At 45.4% G+C, this 11,042-nt stretch overlaps 2 long non-coding RNA genes across 2 annotated transcripts; both read left to right on the top strand.

Annotated features, from left to right (window-relative positions):
• Positions 1 to 2,896: 2,896 nt before the first annotated feature.
• On the top strand, positions 2,897 to 4,316 carry LOC134449225 (uncharacterized). Its single transcript, XR_010034918.1, has 2 exons — positions 2,897 to 3,039; positions 3,168 to 4,316. It is a non-coding gene; the product is annotated as an uncharacterized LOC134449225 (long non-coding RNA).
• A 2,943-nt stretch (positions 4,317 to 7,259) lies between these two features.
• LOC134449230 (uncharacterized) lies at positions 7,260 to 10,017 on the top strand. The gene is made up of 3 exons (XR_010034924.1): positions 7,260 to 7,328; positions 7,711 to 7,810; positions 9,914 to 10,017. It is a non-coding gene; the product is annotated as an uncharacterized LOC134449230 (long non-coding RNA).
• Positions 10,018 to 11,042: the final 1,025 nt, after the last annotated feature.

Genomic DNA, 11,042 nt, shown 5'->3' with positions numbered 1-11,042 from the left:
CTAGTAAATATTAGTCTATAAAATGTTTGTTTATTAAATATTCATGGAAAGATTGAATTTGCCAATAATTTGCGTAATTGCAATACCTACTCTCTCCACCATCCTACACAGGGCACCTTTAACAACTGTCCCACCCTACATGTGACCTACCTAACATGTGACCTCTAGGCCTCCCTCAACCCTGCCAGTGCACCTGCTGAACCTGCTGCTCGTAATCTACATGTGTCATAAATCGCCTCGCTACGTGGACGCTGCCCTGTAAACCTGAGCTTGGACTGCGGGGGTCATTACAGGTCAGCTGACACCAGAGGTTAAAGATAGGGTCAACTACTTTGCTACAACACATTAACCACATGGTCAACTACTTTGCTACAACACATTAACGACATGGTCCAGCTAATCTATTACAACACACATACATGACAGGGTCCAGCTAATCTGTCATAACAACGCACATAAATAGATGCATCTGGGTCATTTCACGTGAAATCAGACACTTTGGGACCCGACCGACCCGGATTTCAATCATACTTGGTGTGCCTTTTCAGTAGCAAGGTAGCACCCCAGAACTGCATTGGTTTGAATCTGACACTAATATTAAGGGAGAAACAGACTAGGAAAGGTTCACATGTGAGGGTAGGACACTATACATTCAGCCTTGAATATATCAGTCAGTGTTAGTCACAAAAAGATGCCTGTGGTGTTGTTTGAAAGCTCTTTTCTGGCTCTACATATTACACAATCACCTTGGAATACAACTACTCTCAGAATATGAATTATGATAAATTGAAAAATTAAAAATTGAATATCTAAAAAACTCATATTTTAAAATGGCCAGTTCCTTGTCCAAACGTAGCCGGCAATGTCATGAGCAGCACCTAAAATGCTGGTGTTCGGTTTGTTATTCATTTCAGAGAGAATTTGACTCACAAATATGGCGTCATACAGACCACTTACTAATAATATGGTAATACCATAGTAGCATCACATGACAAAACAAAAACAAAACAAAAATGGTCAGTGTCCATGGTCCCAGGTTTCAGAAACTAAGGCAGATGTCCATTTATACACACCAAATGATGATATGTGAATGTTTGAACATTCCTTCTCTGTGTACCTGTGCCATCTTCCCTTTACCGTACTTTAAAGAGATAATCAATGGCTACACTCTCATTTTGTACTCTACCAGTGCATTTGAAGCAACAGCTGTGTCTTTTGTAGATAATGTATAAGTACGTCCCGTTGCAGTTACAGGTTCCACTACCAGAAGCACATCCTGATGATCCATGACAAGTCTATCTGGTCTGAAGGGAAAAGTGAAGGATGGAGATGGCCCATGAGGATGCAGGAAGTTCAGTTTCACCTCTCCAGTGCTCGGCATACATTCCTCAGCACATGCTAGCCACCAGTTGCCATCATATACAGCTACAACATACCCTTTGATGCTTGAAAATGTAACACATTCCTTTACTGAGCTCACTCTTTCAACTCTGCCTTCTCTGAATGCTCAAAATGGCCTAACTTCCACTGTGTCCATTGACAATGGGCAGAAGCTGTGTAGTTTTTGAGTACCTGGAATAGTTCTTACCGATTCAAACCTTTTCAACAGGTTCTCAGCTTCATGATGGTACATCTCTGTTGTGTCAAACTGGCAATGGATGTTCTTGACAGGAGGTAACAGTAATTCGGACCGCCGTTTCTCAACGTTCTATAATTTAATTGAAGCCTTGCGTGGGGAACAGTAATTCGGTCGCTCGACTTATTGCATAAATATCGCAAATTATGAGCTTGGAAGTATAAAAACGTAATTGCCCTGGGAAATCCTGTGCTGTCTTCTTCATTCGACACTTCGTTTGGAAGGACTTTGGCGACACACCGTGGTGGTTGAGAGAAATTTAGTTTGGCAACACCCCCTTTCAACAACGGACATGTCCTAACAACTTCCGGGTGAGCCTTTGACCTCCTTCAGAAAAAAATGGGGAATCATTTGTAGTCCTGTAGCGATGTCTTGTGAGGACAATATATCCGCGTAACCGAAGGAAATGTCAGGTAAACATATTGAATTTACTTTCTGAATATATGTTTTACTTGTTAAACTGAAATCAACGGACTTTTTAATGTTACGCCGCAGGAATATTTTTCAATGAACGTGTCACACGACACGCTGAACTAGCGTTGTCTCGTAGCCAGCTAGCCAATAGTTTGCCGAAGTGTTTCTTGTCCGTTCAAGAGTTGTAATTCACAGCTATACACCTAAGTCCGTTTCAGGACATAATGAATTTGGCTCAAGTGGGGTTTCCCCGCCATATAGTAAATAAAAAAATGTTTTACCACTGCTTACAAGTAGCGTAGCATGCTAGTAGAAATGTCTCGGTTTGTTAGCAGACTAGCTTACAGTTCCTTGTCACTAAACAAGTACATTAACCCAAATTACAATTTGAAAACATACGTAAGATGAAGGTTTCCCAGAAAGAAAGCTTGCAACTTGTATGCAGCTATTTTGCACTGACCATAAGTGCGTAGATTTTTTCATTTGTACTTAAGCCTCTTGTGAACAAAAAAAAATATCTTGCCACTTCATGGCGTGGCTAGGCTCTCTGCAATCAGTGAATGGTAAGACATTAAACTAAGGTTAGGGTATAGTTTTTACATTTATTTTCACGGCGTATCCAACGTCCTTTCATAATGTTGATGATGATGTTATATTAACAGATGTTTGTACACTTGTCTTTGTTAGAAATTGCCTTGCACTTGACACAGCCAGGAGATGGGAGATGGAGAGGACCCTGTAGACAGGAGGGGGCAACCTCCACCAGGTCTCACCAAGCAGTGAAGAGAGAGAGGAGGACTTTGTTATGCACAGCAGGTTACCACCAAAGCCACATTCAGTTATGGCAAGATACCTTGGGATGGTGAGAGGTAACCTTATTATTGGGAAGCACTTCACATCTGCGTTGAAGGTCACGTTGCAGCAGGCACAGAGCCCTCACGCCAACACTGACTTCAAGACAGTATGCTGCTGAATATGCAATAACGCAGGTCAGAACTAAAAATTGACTGATGCATACTGGAATGAACCAGACAAATAGTCTGCATTAACTGCAGATGGAAACATTGATATGGTAATTTCATCCACTGTCTCTGTTTTTTGTATTCTGTTCACCAAGGGTCATCACCACCTCCCAACCACTTCGCCTGAAGACACCTGTGTTGCCTCCAGTCTGTGCAGCCCCTCTAACACTGATGCCACCAGCGCTGTATCCTACACTTAACCATGGATCACCACTGCTGATTCCACCTGCGACGTTGCAGAAGAAGCCAGCACGACCACCAGCATCACCTGATGGCCCAGGGGTCTCGACGCCTTGATCACCTGCCTCCTCCATAAGCCTCCATCACAGGCCCTGTCTCCATCACCATCATTGTTGGTATTGGTCTTACATGACAAAGCCATTCTCTGCAGAACTGCAATACTGTCTTGGTATTGCATTACAGTACAGGGCAATATTGTATGTAGTATGCTTTACATGTAGTACGCTATGTTTACATTTTTTCATGTACACATGTATTACATTTATTCCCGTAATACTGTATTACGAACTACAGGCATTTCATAACTCATGCTATATAATTGAAGGGCCCATTCAGACATCAATAGACTTGCATAATCCATGTTTTCAGGGATTAATATGGTAAATGGTAAATGGCCTAAATGAGGGGCCTTTTGTTGATAGCAAGGATACAATTGCATAGTCTTATGCTTTGGGGGCCCTGTGGCATATTACAGACAATGATGTTTCCTTCTGGGGCCTGTAACTGTAACACATGGATGCATTTGAAAACCTATGTGCCTAAAGCCACTAGGCCAATACAGTAATCTGTCCTTGACCACCACCACCATTGCTGCTGATCCCCAGCATCATCACCAACATCATCGCAGCCACCAGACAGCAGGGAGCTCGGCATTCAAGGGCGGCGGCGCAGACACCGGGCAACACAAGAGAACCAAAAGGCACCTTGTGCATTACGTCTATCTCCCAAAAGAGAGGGCTGGGGCTCCTCGTTGTATTACAGTTGTACCATCTAATAAAATACATGTGATTATTTTTGCACATATTTTTGTGTTGCATTTTCTCTATCCTAGTTTTCAAAGGGACTCATTCATCGTCAATCTAGTTTACCTGTATGTTGTCCTCTTATGCCACTAGGTGGCATACTGTGCTGGTGTAAAGGACCTGTAGGCTATGTGCTGTTGGTCTTGCCGACATGTGGTGCAAGTCAATTAAATTCAAATGTGATCTTCATAGAAAAAAAAACACTTGAACCAAGTTTGATGCAGGCCCATTTCCTCATGTTCCACGAGGCTTACCCAGTTACACCTCGTTTGTATTTGAAATGTAAAGTAATGTCCAGTATAAAACTGTCTTTACCCAAGTTAACAAGGACAGAGGATGAAATTAAGTGCACAAGTGATATCGAAGACTTTTCTAGGCTTTTTACGGTCCCTGTGGAGGTTATGGCTTGCGCCCCTTTTGTTTACATAGCCTGGTAAGAACATGGCGGACGCGGCCACTGAGTAACCCTCTCCCCCCCTTGATCTGTTTAGCGGTCTAAAACGTATTATTGTAACTTAACTTGAAAGTTATCAAAATATTACACAACTACCAATGTTTGCTAACTTTTAATTAAACGTTATAACACGAACGGCATCAGCAGTTAGCATGTAATGGAGACGTTAGCATGAAAGTGGCTTCCCGTTTAAAGTTAATAATGAGGTTAATCCATACAAACAATGTGCTGAGACAATTTTTAAAAGATATTTAGTATTTAATTACCGGTTAAAACCGCGTATTGGCGGGTCAGATTCACAGCTAACAAATACACAAACATTAGCTACTTCGTGAAAATAGTTAAAAATATGTGGTCTCTGCATAAATTGCACTTTAATAGAGGTGTCCGAATTACTGTTGTCCCTTTTAGAACGTTAAGTAGAAACTTGTGTTTCACATAAATATGACATTTGTCGCAAATAATCAGTCGAAAGATTAGCTACACCGTTCAGAAATGGATGAGTCGCGGCTTGTTTTGAAGACGGGAATCTCGTCTTTTCAGTGATATAAACCGGAAGTACTAATGGTGACCCGGTGGTACCAAATTTTGTAGTTTTAAAGGTAAAAACTACAAAAATACGCGCACTTCCGGTTTAGAATGTCCGAATTACTGTTACCTGTCGCTAAAGTAGTTCAAACTAGTTTCGCCTTCCCGCTTTGGACCAGCCGCACTGTTGGATGCGAAAAGGCGAATGAGCGGACATTTGAAATAAAAAACACAATGAAAATAAAAAATAACCAAAACAAACACAAGTTTGCATTTTACTACCAACCATGAATTAAATAAAGTCGCTTGTTTCGCTTCTGTGACACCACGTCAAAAGGAAAAAGAAACTTTAAATGTATAGGCAGGTGTTTTATATGGCCTAGATATGCCTATCAGAAATATGCTGTTTGGGCTATTTATTGCAATGCGTTTTGACGGTGACTAAACTTCCTTCCTTGGGAACTATCCTGGCTGTCGAAGAAAACGGATGGGTCTGTTTTAATCTCAGCTGAAATGAGACTGAACGTCTGCAGCTTTTCACGTTCGCACGTAGGGCCTATGGTCTAACTTATCGAAAGAGGGTTGTTTTTAATTCATTTATTTGATTAACATTTGATCTAGTGTAAAAGTTAATAGGCCTACGCATTGAACCACTTTACTGATATGTTTTTTTTAATATAGGCCTATTTCGGTGAGGGTTGATTGTGCGATTGCATTTCGTCACTGACATTCCAATCAAAGACTGTGGCTCGAATCCCGCGGCGTAGAGACTGGAATCTTGATGACTGGCAACGTCATAAATCACTTACTACTTCTGTAGATGTCATAATGTCCAGGCCTTTAGGCCTATGTAAACCGCCAACATCCCGCCACAGCTTCATTTCACAGAAGACAGCCAACGAGGACAGGTCAGTGGCGATGCTCTGATACTAGTGTGAATGGGTAGGCCTTATGTGCGTAATTGCGTGCATGCCGTGCATGTCCATGTACGTGCGTGCGCGTGTATGCGTGTGTGCGTGTATGTATGTATGTGTGTGTATGTGTGTGTGTGTGGGGGGGAGGTAATGGCTAAAATGGCGTAGGCCTACTGTATGATGGTTAATGCTTGCAACTGTGTGTTGAACTGATGGTGTGGCTGAGGCTATGGTCAAAGAATGTGGATCTAACAAGAGGCGAAGGTGATATGATGTACCATTTTGGCAGTCACGTACGCCATTTGTCTGATGTTCATTCCAGAATGGCGGCTACGCCAGAAAATCATGGGGCCGAATGTTACTATGGGACGTTGTTGTAGGCCTATTGGCCTTCGCTTCGTTTGTTAGATCCACGTTGGATCTAACAAGGTGCGAAGGTCGGGAGGTCCTATATGGGAAACAGTCAATTGGGGGCGTTTTGAGTCAGTTTTGAGTAAAATCCGCAATTCTGGAATGAACAGGCAGTCACGTAGGCTACGCCATTTGTCTGATGTTCACTCCAGAATGGCGGCCACGCCAGAAAATCATGGGGCTGAATGTTGCTATTGGACCCCTTTGTATTGGTCTTCGCTACTTTTTAGATCCACATTCTTTGCTATGGTGAAGGAGGTGGTGGTGGGGGGGTAGAATCAATGTTGGGGTGGGGGCAAGGGGAGGCAACGGGGGCAAGGGGAGGAGGGGAAGGGGTAGAAAGAGGCGAGAGGGGGGAATAAGGAGAGGCAGGGGGGAGAAGACAGGTAAGGACAGGGGTTGCATGCAGGGAAGCCGAAAAGGGGGGACAAAGAGGTCACCCGTCCTGGGCCTAGGGAAATGGGGGGGCATAATTGGGTTCTCATTACATGAAATGTATTGGGTGGGGGGCCCTTTCAGATGACTTTGTCCCGGGCCCAGCCAAAGCTGTCAGCAGCGGCCCTGGTTGCATGCAACTGTGTGGGGCGGGGTGAGACAGGGGGCAGAGGGGTGTATAAGGGAGGCAAGAGAAGAAGGCAGCCCCACCCAGCGAGGCAAAGCCCTCCTTTGTGACACAACACCTTCGGCAGTCTTGTACCGAGATTTGAAAGTCGATGATAATCAGGCTAGCATACCCCCATGCGTGTGTGCATGCGTGGGGGGTTGCAAATTGAGAGCTATGTCCATCTCTAACCTAGGACTCCTATGTGTTACAGTGAGTCACAGTTACAGTTACATGGAGATTTCAGCGGGCGTGCCATCCCGTGACCAAACAATGGCAACAATGGCAACAATGGCATCTGGAGGGTGAGTAGCCAATATACACATAACCTGGTCAGGTTTTAAGAAGGCCACATATTTCACACATGAATTACAAAATCTGTTTGTTCTGAAGAGGGCAATTTGTGGATCAGAGAAAGTGGCAGGTTGAAATTCCAGGTGTGTGTGTGTGTGTGTGTGTGTGTGTGTGTGTGTGTGTGTGTGTGTGTGTGTGTGTGTGTGTGTGTGTGTGTGTGTTTGTGCGTGTGCGCGCGCAAAGAGGGATTACAGTGTCCTTATGATGGATTGTAATATAGGCCTACATAATGTGTGTGTGTGTGTGTGTGTGTGTGTGTGTGTGTGTGTGTGTGTGTGTGTGTGTGTGTGTGTGTGTGTGTGTGTGTGTGTGTGTGTGTGTGTGTGTGAGCAGAGACCCGCTGCGATGGCCGCCCCTGGGTATCTGGAAGGAGTTGGAGCGAGACCATCTGCAGCTGGAGGAGATAGAGGAGATAGTCTGGTCAGCCACCAAGGTAGTAGCAATAGCAGCAGTAGTAGTAGTAGTAGTAGTAGTAGTAGTAGTAGTAGCAGTAGTAGTAGTAGCAGTAGTAGTAGCAATAGCAGCAGTAGTAGTAGTAGTAGTAGTAGTAGTAGTAGTAGCAGCAGTAGTAGTAGTAGTCAGAGGTGATTCCTCTTTGAGTACAAGGGAGGCGCCGCCTCCTGTCCAAAATCACGGAGAAATAGTATGTAAACTAATGCTTTACACGACTTAATATCATTGCTATTTCAGACCCAGCTCCATAGATGCATGTGCTCAACTTAGAGATTAAACCAATCTGTAATAAGATCCCGAGGCTCGCACGAGTTTTTTTTTCCGCTCATGACAACGCAAGCGAGTCGAGTCTCAATGGACTTCAATGGCATGTGGGATTGTGCGCTTTTTCAATGGCAAAATGCTAAACGGTCATTGGCTATTGCCGTGAATTTTTTTTAATTTTGAGACTGAGCCTCACTGGGAGTGAATGGAGAAGAGAGAGGAGGGGGGAGGGACCGGAGACTGGAGCTCCGACTTGTGATTGGGTGAACCCCGTGTCAGTAGGCTACAGTAGTTGTTCGAAATGCGGATATGTTATTAATTTGACTGAGAAGTTTCGTCGTGATAACCAGTGGGGAAGCTATTCATTGCGTTGTACTCCAGTTTTGTGTACATATTCTTGTAAACCTAGTGTTGCGAATAAAGTCTTAATAGTGGCACGTCCTTATCCTTTTTAATCTCCCAATTCAAAAGTTGAGGTTGCCTACTTTTCGTTATTGCTAGCTTGCAAGAAAGCTAGAGAGCTATGCAAAATGCCAAGCATTGTGGATTAAATTCTGGCGAATTCCAGTCGTCCTTATGAGGAGAAAAAGAATATCAAGGAGCAGAGCCTAATATTGACTTGGTGAAAAAGGTAGGGAAGAACAAACGTTTCTTTTGAGCTTTCGTGGTGTCTGATCAACTGGTTAACTGCCAAGTCCCGTGAGTGGCGAGTCCTTGTTTCCTACTGTGTTGGCAATGTCTGGTAAATAATTAAAGATTTTGCGACCTCTAGTGGTAAGTTAAGCCGTGCACCCAGTAATGAACAAAGACAACGAAGGCAAACTCAATCACATCATTATGTGGCGGAGGTAGGCCTAATGAATAATAATAATAATAAAAACATTTCCCTATGAATAGGCTACAAGGGGGATAATGATTAATGATTAACAAATTTGTTTCAACAAGAGTCCTTCAGTGTGTGAGGGCAGGCCATATGTGGCTCAGGACCAATGTAAGATGTGTGTCAAAATTGACCATCCCCCCCACCCCTTTTTTTGCGTTCTGGACATATTGTAATTGAACAGCCTCCCCTGTTTGACAAATTACCAGACGCCACTGGTAGCAGTAGCAGTAGCAGTAGTAGTAGTAGCAGTAGCAGTAGTAGTAGTAGCAGTAGTAGTAGTAGTAGTAGCAGTAGCAGTAGTAGTAGTAGTAGTAGCAGTAGCAGTAGTAGTAGTAGTAGTAGCAGTAGCAGTAGTAGCAGTAGCAGTAGCAGTAGTAGTAGTAGCAGTAGCAGTAGTAGTAGTAGCAGTAGTAGTAGTAGATCACAGAGTTGCAGGTTCAAATCCCACCCTTACCTCTCCCTACACCTCCATCCATGACTGAAGTGCCCTTGAGTATAGCATCTACCCAACATTGCTCCAAGGGCTGTCACCAATATGTGTGTTGGAGTAAAACCATGGCTAATTTTATAGTTAAACCATAGTCAAACCAAAAACCGTGCTGAATCATGCTAAAAAAAAACCCCTGAAATCATGGTTTACGCAACCTGAAATCATGATTTTCGTAAGGGACATTTACACACATTTGAACCAAAACATGACAAATGACATTGGACATAGCCAGGTATCAAACATCGGCAGTCCCGGTCTACCCGACAGCATAGAATTCTCATGCACATTTTTCAAGGAATTTCATGCAGCCTGTTTTTTTTCCCAGGAAGCTGTTAAAGAAGCAATCCGAAAGTAATTTTGATTATGTATGAAAGTTGGAAGCATGTTGGTTTGCCGTTTGTCTCTTTGGTTGATCATTCCTCTTCTGTTCCCGTCTAACCCAACAGAAGGACACGAGGGCAAGAGGAGGTCCTACAAACCCTCCGCAACGGAAGGACACGAGGGCAAGAGGAGGTCCTACAAACCCTCCGCAACGGAAGGTACTGGTGGCTTGGGGACCGAGCTCCCGACCCCTGCAGCAGAGGGTGAGGGAGGCATGGGGGTCGACCTCCATAACCCAGCAGAAGACCAGCCCGGTCGAGAAGTTTAGGGAGGTAGCAACACTACCCTGCCCGGCCCAGAAGCAGAGGAGGGAGGCAGCAACACTACCCTGCCAGACCCTGAGGAGGGGGACAGCAACACTACCCTGCCCGGCCCTGCAGAGGGAGGCGCCTGCAAGCTGCCCGGCCCAGAAGCAGAGGAGGGAGGCACCGGCTCCGCCCTGCCCAACCCTGCAGGACAGGAGGGATGCACCTTCATCACCACCCTCCCCGGCCCTGGAGGAGAGTAGCATTGCAGTCCCAACCTCCCCGGCCCCACAGAGGATGGAGGCAGCAGTAGCCCCAACCTCCCCGGCCCCACAGGAGAAAAACATGAAAGGAGCTCCGTCCTACCCAGCCGTGCAGGCTAGGAAGGAGGCAGCAGCAGTAGCCCCAACCTGCCTGGCCCCATGAAGCGTATGTGGCGCCCCCCTCTGGGCTCAGACCACCCTGCATGCTCTGGAGAAGGACCAGCTCATGAACGTGGTCAGAGAGGCCGAGAGGAAGCTGAAGGCGGAGAAGGAGAGAGAACAAGCCACAAAGGATCAGGCAGTAGCAAAAGCAGCAGCAGCAGTAGCCCCAACCTGCCTGGCCCCACAGGAGATGGAGGCAGCAGCAGCAGTAGCCCCAACCTCCTCGACCCCACAGAGGATTGTAGCAGCAGCAACCAGCCTGGCCCCACAGGAGAGTTACGTTGCAGCACCACCAACCTGCCCGGCCCCACTGGAGAGGAGGGAGACACCTGCACCTCCCTGCATTAAAGGAGCACCTCCCTGCATTAAAGGAGCACCTCCCTGCATTAAAGGAGCACCTCCCTGCATTAAAGGAGCACCTCCCTCCCCAGCCCCACTGGAGAGGAGGGAGACACCTGCACCTCCCTGCATTAAAGGAGCACCTCCCTGCATTAAAGGAGCACCTCCCTGCATTAAAGGAGCAC

Source organism: Engraulis encrasicolus, chromosome 5 (assembly GCF_034702125.1).
Source record: "Engraulis encrasicolus isolate BLACKSEA-1 chromosome 5, IST_EnEncr_1.0, whole genome shotgun sequence".
Classification (NCBI taxonomy): Eukaryota; Metazoa; Chordata; class Actinopteri; order Clupeiformes; family Engraulidae; genus Engraulis; species Engraulis encrasicolus.
This window is presented reverse-complemented; position numbering and strand designations above follow the sequence as displayed.